Source organism: Medicago sativa, chromosome 3 (genome assembly GCF_051527215.1).
Source record: "Medicago sativa cultivar Bolivia chromosome 3, Bolivia_mono, whole genome shotgun sequence".
NCBI lineage: Eukaryota > Viridiplantae > Streptophyta > Magnoliopsida > Fabales > Fabaceae > Medicago > Medicago sativa.
Window position 1 is genome coordinate 35159240 of NC_140751.1, and position 13747 is coordinate 35172986.

The window sequence follows — 13747 nt, forward strand, 5'->3', positions numbered from 1 at the left end:
AACTTAGATAATGAATCTAACTATGCATATTTATTGAGCATGCATATTTTATTTCATAGAGCCTTGACGTAGATCGTCAAGAACTAGTAAGATAGCAAGAATCACTATTTGTGATAAGAGATGATATGTTGTTAGATACAAAGTATTCAAGCAAGTAGAAGCAAGTAAAGAAAGATATGCTGGTGACGATCTTAGGTTTCCCTAATCATCCGGTTTAGAACCGTGTCATGATTATGTTATGCTCAGGCCTCGATACGTAGAGCGTATCTTGGCATTGCGATATTAGATTCCCCTTAACCGCCATGACACGTATAAGAAGTGAAGCCTATAACAAGTTAAGAAGAGCCTATGACGGCCTAGTAAACACGACCGTCTAGGAAAGCAAGTCCCCACACACGTATAATAAACCGGTAGGTTGTATTGTAGACATGTGGTGACCGTAGGTTTCCCCCGAGGTTACCTATAGCCTAGGTTTAGGTGGAACTCACTGAGACATTATGTCTCATCCCAATCCATATTTGTTTCAGATATTAGGTTGGATTAGCAAGCTAGTAGCCGATTGGATGATTCAGTAAGTGTTCGTTCGTGCCGCCGCAGGAAGATATGGATATTCAAGGATACATTCATTATATTTTAGAAAAGTTGAGTTGTGATTCTATTGTACGAAAGCATTTGTTGTATAAGATATTCATTCGAAGTTTTAATTATTGTTGTAAAATTTAATGCATCCAATACTAAACTAACGCACATGCTAGGCTTCTAGATACGTCTAGTATGGGTGTTACAAGAGTTGTTAATGTTTGTTGTCGTTGTTGCAGGGAGTTGATGGTACGTGAGTCAACTTTGTGTTGACGATCGATTCATTCACCAAACTTCAGACCCCCTTGGTAATAATCGCTTGTTAGAACTGTTCAGGGTTGGATCCAATTGGACACTATTCTTTTTATGTCATTTTGCTTTTGGCTTATCGAAAAAAACTTAATGACTTTGATGTCGCTAACATTAAAGATCTTGATGCATGAATCTTCCAAACACTTTAATAGTCATATTTGTAGTCTTTGTCGCATTCGTAAACATGTCGCTGCTATATTCTATGTACCTGGATGCTGTGAATATGTTTTAAATTCATATTTTTTTTTTTGGTTTTAATGATTTTTTTATGTGTAACCCTCCGATTCACAGGAAGAAGAGACATCAATAATATGAGTTCGGCCGAGAGATAAGTAAAATCTGACTAATAATTGAGCTCAGTTTTAATGATTTTGAATATGTATATGAATTTACTTATGAAACGATGCATGGAACGTAGCCATTATAATGAAGTTCCATGAGTTATAAAACTGAGACTTTTTAAGTTTAGTCATTACTTAATTTTAATAGTTCTTTTACTCTCTACAAAAAAATATGCACTTGGTATTAGTCTCTGCTCAATTCAAATTTGTTTAATTTATGTTTAAAGTCTAAAGTTTTTGAACAAGTTTTTGTAGACGTGTTAAGAACATTACTAAAAGTTCATCAGGAAAAAATTATCGCAAAATATGATTTTTACATCCAAATTTTATTACTTTTATATTTAACTTTTGTCTTTTCAAAAAATTCGTATTTAATTCGTTTCGTATTAAAAAATTCTAAATTTTAGTATATGAACATTTCATAGTGTTCTAAACTTGTCTGAAAAAAATCGTTCAAAAATTTAAGAATTTAAGGATAATTAAACAAACTTTGTTTTAGCAGGGACTAAAATTTGAAGTAAATTTTTTTTGTGGGGACTAAAAAAGCTATTAAAATTAAGTAAGGACTATACTTAGAAGTTCCCAATTTTATATTGGTCAAAAACATATTTAATCCTAAAAACTATAACAAACCTTGTAGGCTCTGTTCGTTAAGGATTAGAATAAAATATATTTTGACATTCAATAATTTAGAGATTCTTTTTAGAGATTTTATAAATAAATCAGATATTGTATTTTTGCTAAAAAAATATTAGGATAAAATTGTATTTTTGCTAGTTATTTACTTTCATATATGGTGCTATATTCTATTAACCTGGATGTTGTAAATAAGTTTGTAAATTCATCTATTTTGGTTTTACTTATTTTGTTTGTGCAACCGTTCAATTCACAGGAAAAAGAGACATTGGTAATTTGAATTCGACCGAGAAATAAGTAAAATCTCATCAATGATTGAACTCGATTTTAATGATTTTGAATTTGTGTAGTTAGATGTATTCGATTGGATGTTGTTTTTATAGTTTTTTTTTGACAAGGTTGTTTTTTTTAGTTAAGAAGGTAAAAATAATGTCATTATTCACAAGCATTGCCTTTTCAGTTTTTTTTTGAACAAAAGCATTGCCTTTTCAGTTATAAGACACGAGCCTTGCCTTTTCGGTTATAAGACGAAAACACGCTGAAAAGAGATTATATAAAGCAATTTTAATTGTACAGGAAGTGAATATTCATTTTTGATGAAAGGGAATGAAATAATTTTAATTTCATGAGGATACCACAAAATTATTAACTATCACCATCAATTTAATAAGGGAGCTATAGTGTCAGTTAGTGTATGGACCTCTCTATAAATTGTTAAATATAGTCATTTCACTTTTCCTAACAATTAACGTAGGGAGCTATCGTGCTAGCTAGTATATGCACCTTTCTATAAATTGTTGCATGTAACAATGAACTAATGCAACATTAAGCTAAGTTCATAACAAATAATTTTAGCTTATTCTTTCTTTTGATCAAACAATGACTTATGTTAAGCTTGCTACTTTGGCTGTCTTCATGCTCACCACATTCTGTATGTATATTTTTTTAATATTGCGCTCATCTTTCTCACCGATATATTTATATATGTTAGGATCTATATTCTTAATCAATGAAAAATTATTATATTACATGCTCAATTTAATGCCAAACTTTCCTAAACATATACGTTATATGCATAGATGTGTATTGGTTCCAACTTTAACTTCCTTTGCCATTTGCAGTAATCGTCCAGACAAACGTTGAAGAAGGGGAATGTCCATCCTTCGGTAAATTTTGTTTACCATTTGGGCCGGATACATGCGGCAGCATCATGTATTGTCGTTGTCTTTGGGATTCTAAAGGAGGCGGTTATTGCGGTGACAATTGGTAATATTCCGTTCTGCCTGTCAGTATCGGAATATTACACACTTTTCCATAGAAGATCATGGCCACTAACTCTAATGAAAAAAGTCTATTTGAAGATGGCTTTGGAAATTGATGCCACTTAAGAATGATATGTCTAAAAAACTAGAAACCAACCATGCATGTTATTGTTATCCTGCGTCTACTTTAAATAAAACAACCTTTGTTTCCAATTGATCAATTAGATTTCTTCGATATCCCTCTGGATTTTAATGATGCATATACATGGGTGTGGTGATTTTGACTTGTATTCTTTTAATTTTGCACGTTATAATTTGTTTGCTGTTGTAAAACTTACAATGTTTAAATATCATCTTTACATGGAACGAAACATAAAAACAATATGTGTAACAAATCATGATAGAGGCCGGCCGTAAAAGGATAAATACTATTGAGTATTGATATAAAATGCTTTTGAATGAAATTTTCAAGAGAAAAAGAAGAACTAGCGATTTAATACAAATTTTTAATCAAATACATTAGTTTTTATTTACCAATTTTTGCTTATATTTTAAGACGGATAGAGTAGTTTACAAAATCTTTTGGAATATAATATAAATTCTAGGGTTAAATATATTTTTGGTCCCTATAAATATAACAACTTTTCGTTTTAGTCCCTCTAAAATTTTCCTTCAACTTTTAGTTCTTATAAAAATTTTCATCTTCACTTTTGGTCCCTCCTTTAAAGTAAACTCATATGTAGAATTCATATTTTTTAATAAAATTTTGCAGAAAAATTCATAATATTATAAGAATCTCTCCCAAAAAAATTTAGAATTTTTCAAAAAAACATGAATTTAATATGAATTTTTATATTGTTTATGGTTAAAAATTCATATTAAATTTATGTTTTGCTAAAAATTTCTATTTTTTTTTGGGAAATTTTTTTACAATATTTTACACATTTCTGCAGAATTTCATTAAAAAAAAAATGCTAAAATTAACTCAAAAATAGGGACCAAAAGTAGTGATTGAAAATTTTATAGGGACTAAAAGTTGAAGGAAATTTTTAAAGGGACTAAAACGAAAAGTTGATATATTTATAAGGACCAAACACATATTTAGCCCTAAATTCTAAAATCCCTTTTCAAACACAAGATAAATATATAATCCATCCGTCTCAAATTACAAGCAAAAAAATTCAAATCACACTAATTAAGAAAACTAAAACATAAAAACTTGGAGTATAGTTTTTGTGTTTTCTTTGGAATAAATTTTATGGTTAAATATGTTTTTGGTCCCTATAAATATACCAAATTTTCGTTTTAGTCTCTATAAAATTTTCAATTGTTACTTTTGGTCCCTATTTTTTAAGTTAATTTTAGTATTTTTTAATAAAATTGTGCAGATATGTGTTGAATATTGTAAGAATAATTCAAAAAAAATAGACATGGCTCTGATACCAACTTTAATATTCAATATTCCAAAACATAGGGTAATATTTTAATATTCAATATACCAATTGTAAGTTAATTTTAATATTCAATATACCATTCGAATACAACAGGTAATTCAACGGGTTTTGGTCCGGACAAGATCGACATGGCTTTGATACCAACTTTGTAACACCCTACTTCTATTTAAGCGATAAAACACGTGAATATACTAAATATTCAAGAATTAGACGTCTCGTCTCCAAATAATCCACAAATAGACATGCATAAACATATCTCATCAACTAAATCATCACAGTGGAACATCACATACAACTCAAGTAGCCATGTCATCATCATATAAATACAACCTCATAAAGATAATGTATAAATCCCAAACATAGGGTAATCTCAACAACAGATATAATCCAAAATCAAACATAAAACACTGTCATAGATAAGAGCCTATATAAGACACGTGCGATAAAAACATATCCTCAAGCAACTCACAAGCAAAGCAAAGCAAAGCATCTAATCCTGCATGTCGTCTACCCATTCCTACAAATAGGTAGGCGGTCCACCACAGACCATTGGGGGTTAGCTTCACATCAATCATAATCAAAGACATATAAACAAGATTAATCATGCATCTCAATATTATATAATTCATAATAAGCATCATCATAAACACATATTTCAAATGAATCTCTAAGTCACAATCAAAGATTCTTGCACATAATTCATCACTCACAAATAATCACCAATCACACAACAAATCAAATGCATAATTCATTCAAGGCACATAGGCAATTATGACATAAGACCAACTACATGCAATGCGCCTAGACACGACGTTATATGCATGTGGTACCAATCAACAACAAGGTTGTCACCTTCGATGAAACAAAAACATCGTAACAACCCGAATACAACCCGCATAGTGAATACAAAGTATTCGTCAACAAAAACAACATGTTATGATGCATGAACATATGACTCGATCAACAACAATGCATATGTTCACACAACTTCAACAATCAACACCAACTTATTCATTACATGCTTACAACAACAACTCAACAACAATAGCTTGTAAAACAATTCACCAACAACATATCCCAAAACAACAACACAACAATTAAACATGAATTTACTCACAATTCAACAACCACAACTTCATTCTTCATCAATTTTTCACAAAAACATAACATACCCACATTTACATATTTAGGAATGCAAATTCATCATTTACTACACAATTATCATTCAATTCATATTCATAATCATGTCATCAATATCTAAGCACGAATTTCTACAATCAAACTCAAATAATCACTTATCCACATAATCACTTATTCAATTAAGCACTTATGAGAAATGGGTAGAAAAAGATTATGCTTGAATACTACCCCCTTACCTCTAAATCCAAGAATTCCTAGCTTAGTCCTCACTTTAGCTCCTAGATCCACACCCTCTTGCTCTTCAAGCCTCTAGCTCTTCAAACCATTTCTTACTTTTTCTCTTGCCTTTTCTCTCTCCACCTCTTTCTATTGTTTTGAAAATGAATTGCTCTAACCATAGTTTCCTCTTAAGATATAGGTTATATAGTCACACCACTAATGGGCCTAAATCCCCAAATGTTATATGAGCTCAAATTCTAATTAATCCAAACCACTACTTCTATTTCACTAACGGTAAAAATAACGAGTAAACACCGGTTCTAACTTAATTACCACAACACACTAACAACTTAGCAACAATAAATAGTTCTCACTTAAAATAGTAAAAATACCCTCCAATCTAAATTACAAAATTACCCTTGCTCACCAAAAGAAAAATACCCCTAAGTCTAAAAAGACTAAAAGACCCTTCTAACACGAAAACCCAAGAAATCACACTGAAAGATAAATAATCACACACAAGCATATATAAACACATAAAACAATTAAAAATAAAATAACGGAAAATGGGCTGTTACACCATACACTCCTTAAGAATCAGAAGTTCTGACTCTGCTCGATAGAAAAGATATAGGCTTGCCATATAGCATTGGTTTCTTCCTTATCTTCGACCCTATGTGCTGGAAATTTTCTGGTGAACCAATCTGGTCCAGGAGTCCTATTTGAGAAAGGAGCTAGCAAAAGGGTAAAAGTATCACACCCTGATAGAGCCTCATAAGATATCCTGAACTAATCTTTAGAACCCCAATTTTCACATCTCAGCATGGCAAAGCCTAAACCTTCAGTTTCCCTATTTTCATGGGCCTTTTCGAGATCAGTGGGAATAAAAACTTTTAGATTTTCTCTGAAAGTGGCTAATAGCTATAATTGAAACAACCAAATAGGGCCAGGGATAATCAAACTGCTCCAAGATTGGTATGATCTTATGCCAGATACCCCTAGGTGTAAACTCTCATACAAGAACCCTGGAATGAGTTTACTCAAACAAATGTTTTTTCCTTCATGAAACTGGATGGTTAAGGTCTTATTCCCTTTGGCCACTTGTATTGATCTGGTACAAAGGATATACATGGATAACCAATAAGACAAAAAGGCTACATGTTCTGTAGCACTTACTTTAGCATTTTCAGTATCATGATGATCCATTATGAAACCGCCATAGGCAAATCTACTAAAATCAAAAGAGATTTCTGAATCATCTTCATCAGGATCAAAGGTTTCGCCAATAGGTTTTAGTCATGCAATAGCGGCGACATCTAAAAGAGTAGGTGTGAGCATTCCACACTTTAAGTGGAGGCTGTTGGTCGAAATGTTCCAAAAGTGGAGGGCAGCAATCAACATTTCATTATGATATCTAGGTCCTTCCCTAGACAACTGAATAAGGTCAAAAATACCTATGTCTTTCCAAAATCACCCCCTTTTTGCTTCTACCTTATTCAACCAAAGAAGGTAATCTTCATTTCTTTCATGTTTGGATTCTGTTCTAAACTTAGATTTCATGAAACTCAAGTTATACGGACCTTTGGTGAAAACTAAGGGAGAATGTTTCTCATAACAAGGAAAAATGGCATTGAGTGCCTTATCATTATCCCTGTCATCAGGAATAGGCCCTAAGTATGCATGAGTTGAGTTAGGGCATGGGATCATTACACGGGATTTCCAGATTATGTCTTCAGCTTCTTTAACAATCGGTTCCAAGACAAACTGAGGGTTAGAGATTTGAACGTCTTTTGAGAAATTGATGGATTCAATGTTGATTTGAGGTTGGGAAGAAGATCCTTTTTGGTTCATCATGACTTACGAACAGTGTTCAAATGAGGAATTAGAAATTTTTCTGGGGAAAATTTAAAGTTTTGAAGGTTTAGAGAATGAGTCCTCTCTTACTCGTACTTGGTAAAAAAATAAGAAGAAAAAGAACGAGGAACAATGAAAAAATCAATTAGAAATGAGGGGACAAAGGGAAAGGTAAAACTCATTCTTTATACCTTTTTTAGATCTTGACAAATGTCAACATCTTTAGTTGACAATTTTCCTTTAAAATACTAAAAGTGGCAGTTCCCTTTGTCTGGAACGTGGCCCACTAACCATGATGGGGACACCAAAAAGGTTTCTTTTGAACTGCTTCTCCAAAATGATGATGTCATCAAGATGATCTTCGATTACTTTCCTTAGAAGGTTAAAAAACGTCCTTTTCTCTTTATTAGAGAAGATTGGTCGAAAATGACATTTTTTGGGGGGCAATTTGTTAGGCTATATTTTGACAGGCTATAATAAATGCAGTCAAAAGAAGTTGACCTTATGATCGAAAGAGTCAACATTAATTTCTAAGTGCAAATGGTTCGTCGAGAAGATATGATTCATAGACATAGCTCAAAGTGTAACTTTCAGTTCGATAAACCAAAGGAGCATCGAAGAGGAGCTGATTCTACACGAGGTCAAGCAATGGACACTTCGAAGATTCAAATGTTTGAAATTCAAATCGAGGAGGCGTCTTTGTCCGTTTTTAGAAGTTATAGTTTCGAATCTTAATGTAAGTATTTATTTCTAAGTATAAATAGTAGTTTTTCATAGGAAAAAACGGGTCAAAAACCAATCATACACAAAACTTACACTCAAACTATCCGCATTCAAGAGAAAAACGAGTAACAAGTTACAATGTATGAACATGTGTACCAATTTACATTCAATCAATGCAATTTAATTTTATTTTCTTAAATGTCTTTGCAATTTACTTGTTTATTTTAAACATTTCCTTTTAATTCTACTTCAAAGTAACTTCAACGGATTTGACTGGGTCAAGTTCGACAGTTATTATTCATACATTCTATTATGTTCTTCAAGAACAATCACAAATTTCTGGAAAATAACAAACACGAAATGTCCTTAAGATTTACTGGTTGATCTTGCAGGTAATTAATTCTATACCAGCGGTTGTTTACCAAAAATCAGTGTAAACACTTATATCTTATTAAGCATTTTAACTCAGTGTAAACCATATATCTATCTATTGTAGAATTTTAACTCATATTTGATATATTAACATCTTTCTGTCAAGTATGCGAGTCTCCACATTTGTAATTATGTTGCATAGTCATATATGGTCAAATGAAGGCACAACATGGTCAAAAAAATGAGTTGATTGTAATTTAATGGAGGGAATAAAGGAAATTGAAAAGGAAAGAACGTGAAAAATAAATTTGATATTGAGGTAAATGATAGCAGTAAAAAAAATTGTATGTTTGTCGATGAGGTTATACGGAATGAAGTGATATGGTGGTAATTTTATGGGTGTGTTGATGAAGTTGAAGATTTTTGGGTAATTAATTTATAAAGATTAGACTCAATTAAAAAAATGTCACCACATTTTTTTAATAACAACAAATTATGTCAACTCAACATTTTTCTATAGTAAAATCCAACCAATGATCAAAAGTGAAGAAATTTGAAATAATAGAGATTGATTAAAAAATAGTGCATGAAAGTGAACAACATCCAAAAACTTATATTTAATATAAAAATGAAGTAAATGACATCCAAAAACCAACAAAACAGTTAATCATAATGTGCAGTGGATGGATGAAAGAACGACGGAGAAGGAGAACCGAACATGACTTAATTCACATAGGTTGTATTCCAACATGACTTAAGTCACGACGAGTTTAACACTTGTGCGACTTAAGTCACGTGGGGGTATTTTGGAAAGTTCGGTTGAGAGTGAGTAATTTTCTAATCCAAAAGGTACTAGGAATTTTTACGCTCTGGATATAATTGGATCGTATAGGAGATGAGCCATATCATTATTTACGAGTTTGATTCTTGTGTGAACGTTCATCTCTCTCTCTCTCTCTCTCTCTCTCTCCCTCTCCCTCCCTCCCTCCCTCCCTTATATGTCCCTTATTGTAGTTAAAATTCTTCATCTACTATCACAAAAGATGGTTTACGGTTAATTTTTGACTTGAAATCATTGTAATAATATTTTTGTTCCTTCTTTTTTATTTAAAAAAGTGTTCCATCTTGTTGTTGTTGTAGTCTTTGTCAGATTCGTAAACATGTCGCTGCTATATTCTATTAATCTGGATGTTGCGAATAAGTTTGTAAATTTATCTTTTTTGGTTTTATTGATTTTATTTTTTGTGCAACCCTCCAATTCACAGGAAAAAGAGACATTGATAATTTGAGTTCGATCGAGAGATAAGTAAAATCAAACCAATGATTGAGCTCAGTTTTAATGATTTTGAATTTGTGTCGTTAGATGTATTCGATTGAATGTTGTATTTATAGTTTTTTTTTACAAGGTTGTTTTTTTAGTTAAAAGGCAAATATAATGTCATTATTCACAAAACTTGCCTTTTCGGTTATAAGACACGATCCTTGCCTTTTCGGTTATAAGACGAAAACACGCCGAAAAGGGGTTATATAAACATTGTCAAACAACTCAATTATTGTAAGGGAAGTGAATATTTATTTTTGATGAAAGGTGTAACACCCTATTTCTAATGAGCGGTAAAACGCGCGAATATACAAATATATTCTAGAAATAGATGCTACGTCTTCAAATCAAACCACAAAAATGCATGCATAAAGATCCTGTTTACACAACATAGCAGCGGAAAAACATATAATTCATAAACATCTCTGGATCTACAAGAAAATACAAAATGTATCCTCCAAATCTCAAATAACAGAATATCTCAACAACTCCAAAATACAAAGTCAAATAAACAACATGCAAGGACTATCCTAGATCAGAGCCCTAATCTAGACACTTGCATGAAAAAGAGGAACTCCACTCCTCGGCATCAACAAGCAACAACTAAACTACACCTGCACACCGTCTACCCATCCATACAGAGAGGTAGGCGGTCCACCACAGACCACTGAGGGTTAGCATTACATCATCATAATCAATAAAAGATTTAAACGAGAACATTGGAAATGAAAGATATATTCAAGAACAAAGGACAATAAATCATACATGTATTCACAAGTATTCACAACACTTATATCATTCAATATCATCATTCCAAGTTCATATCAACAAGTGTATCATACACGTATCACATGATCATTATTATCCCCCATCACTTACATTTCAAGCTATCACATTATTATCATAGCATAGCATGCATATTCAACGTCTAATCAAGTCATCAACAAAAGCTCATCATTTATCAACATCAATCAATGAAAACATTACTTACTTCATTACTCATCTAGCATGCTTATCTCAACAAGTACAATTCGTCATGTCAAAGTTATAAGCAAGCCATCATCATTATCAAAGAACATCACCACATCATATATATATATATATACATATACCAATCTCACCTCATCATTATTATTAAAATAACCATCATCAATTGATTCACCAAGTGTATAAGCACAAACAATTAAGACATGCAATTAGAGCATAATACAATTATTCACAACCATCTACAAAATCCACCAATGTACTTATACATCAATCCACACAATCACAACATTCACCAAATTTCACCAACACACAATTCACCAAGTCATATATTCAATTATGACACAACTCATCAACTATTCAAATGCATGCAATGTTCTAGACTCTTCTCTAGATGCATGTGGTACCAAAACACCTCAAGGTCGTCACCTTCGATGCAACAAAAACATCGTACTCACCTCAATTGGATATAAAATCCGCCACCATCAGTCTTGGATATAAAATCCACCACCATCAGTCTTGGATATAAAATCCACCACCATCAGTCATGAATGCATGAACATATGACTCAACTACAAATGCATATGTTCACACAAACAATAATCACCTCACCATCACCAATACATGTATATATGCAATCATCAATAATTCTCCACCAATATATCATATATATACAATCACCAACAACATTCAAAAATCACACAACATAAAGTTGTCACATAATCACACCACCAATCATCTTTACATACCATATAACAATTCTCCATAAAGGATTCACAATCAATTGGTTCTCAAAGTCATCTTTAGTCAAGTTCGTCTCTCAAAATCACAACAATTAAATTAATTGAACATTTGAGTCAAAACCAAGTAAACAAGCTCAATCGCCTATGGCATGTATCCTCACAAGTCACATATACGTGCAGTAGAGGTTACATAAACATTTCATCGGCCACATATGGAGAATTAACAAAAATTCCGAAGTTCGTCTCAATTGATCACTTTTTTACAAAATTCCCATTTTCAAAGCAAAACAAGTTCAAACTTGATGGAACCATTCACAACCATTTTTAGAAGTCATATAAACATCATACATACTTAACCCTACTTCATTCTTTTGAGAAAACAAGTTTTTCAGAAAATCAGCGTTCTTGAACTTTCCTTGAACAATCAACAATAAGCTTGATTAAATCCAAGGAGTCAAGTTCAACTCAATTCTTTTGATGTTTCCATAGGTTTAGAAAGTCTAGAAAATAGTGAAAACATCGAAAGAATCAGTTTTGGAAGTCCGGAATTGGCCCCAAAGCACCCCAGCACAACACAACAAGGCAGGCACCCATGAGGGGCTGCCAAGCCATGCCCAGGCATGGCTTCCTGCGTCCAGGCGCAAATGGGCAGCAGCAAGTGTGCTGAGCTGCGGTTCTGTGCAGTCCCGGTTTTCCGGTTTCGCCATTTCGTTCTTAAAATCTCGACCGTTAACCCAAATTCAATTCCGTTTTCGCCTATGCATTCTACTCAATTAATCCTATCATATTTTTCTGAAAAATTATATTTTCACAATCTCCAAAACAGCTTATCCCATAATCACTTATTTCCCAAAACACTTAAAATCTGTTTTTCTCAAAATCCCAATTCTCTCCCAAACCATTCCTCATTAGCAAACAACAACCAAAAACAGGAAATCATTATACCATAACTCATCATAATCAACTTGTTTCATTCATTAAAAATCATTGACACTACAATTCAACTTAATCTCATCAAAATTCACCAATTCATCAATTTCCACAACTTTCAACAACAACAACATATTCATCACCAATTCACCATTTCAATGATACCCATTGCATCAATCCAACAACAACATCTGTCAAGATAACAACAACAACATTTGAACATAAATTCATGCACAATTCAACACTACAACTTCAATTCTCATCAAACTTGCTCAAGAGCACAAAGCACCAACAACTATGCATTTAAACATGTTAATTCACATACTAACATGCAATCATCATGGAAGAGAGCGAAACTTGAATGTAATTTCATGAGAATAAACAAAAGTTTTTCTTGAAAAAGATGATTAAACAAAAAACAAGATTAAATAGAATAAAAATTTGTCTTTTTTACTTACATTTTGGACAAAAATAATGAGTTTTTTTCTTACATTTTGGGACAGATGGATTATATAAAGGAGACAAGGAAAAGAGAATATCAACACAATGGATTTATAATTGTTCATCATCAACACATGATAGTTAGTCTAGTCCCTTAAACCTGAATGATTTCTACTAACAACCATAAACCAAAATTACCCAAACTGTCAACCTAATTTAGCGATGACTAGTACTTTGCTTTCGAACTTGTTATTTGTTGATTTTATAATTTGCTAAATATGTTATACTCGTTGTTTAAATTTTTATCGGACTTTGATTGCAACTAAAATTTAAATTGAAGTTTTTTTAGGGAAGAAATTAATTGTTTTTCATTATCTATCAAATGTTCAAAATGTAACCGTTCGTTTTTCGCCAGGATTATTTTATAATTTATTTA

At 32.2% G+C, this 13747-nt stretch overlaps 2 long non-coding RNA genes across 2 annotated transcripts; one reads left to right on the forward strand and one right to left on the reverse strand.

The window, feature by feature from the left end:
• Positions 1–2658: 2658 nt before the first annotated feature.
• LOC146937330 (uncharacterized) lies at positions 2659–3351 on the forward strand. Its single transcript, XR_015030918.1, has 2 exons — positions 2659–2799; positions 2990–3351. It is a non-coding gene; the product is annotated as an uncharacterized LOC146937330 (long non-coding RNA).
• A 1459-nt stretch (positions 3352–4810) lies between these two features.
• Positions 4811–6108, reverse strand: LOC146937331 (uncharacterized). The gene is made up of 2 exons (XR_015033271.1): positions 5961–6108; positions 4811–5101 (listed from the first exon to the last, which is right to left on the reverse strand). It is a non-coding gene; the product is annotated as an uncharacterized LOC146937331 (long non-coding RNA).
• Positions 6109–13747: the final 7639 nt, after the last annotated feature.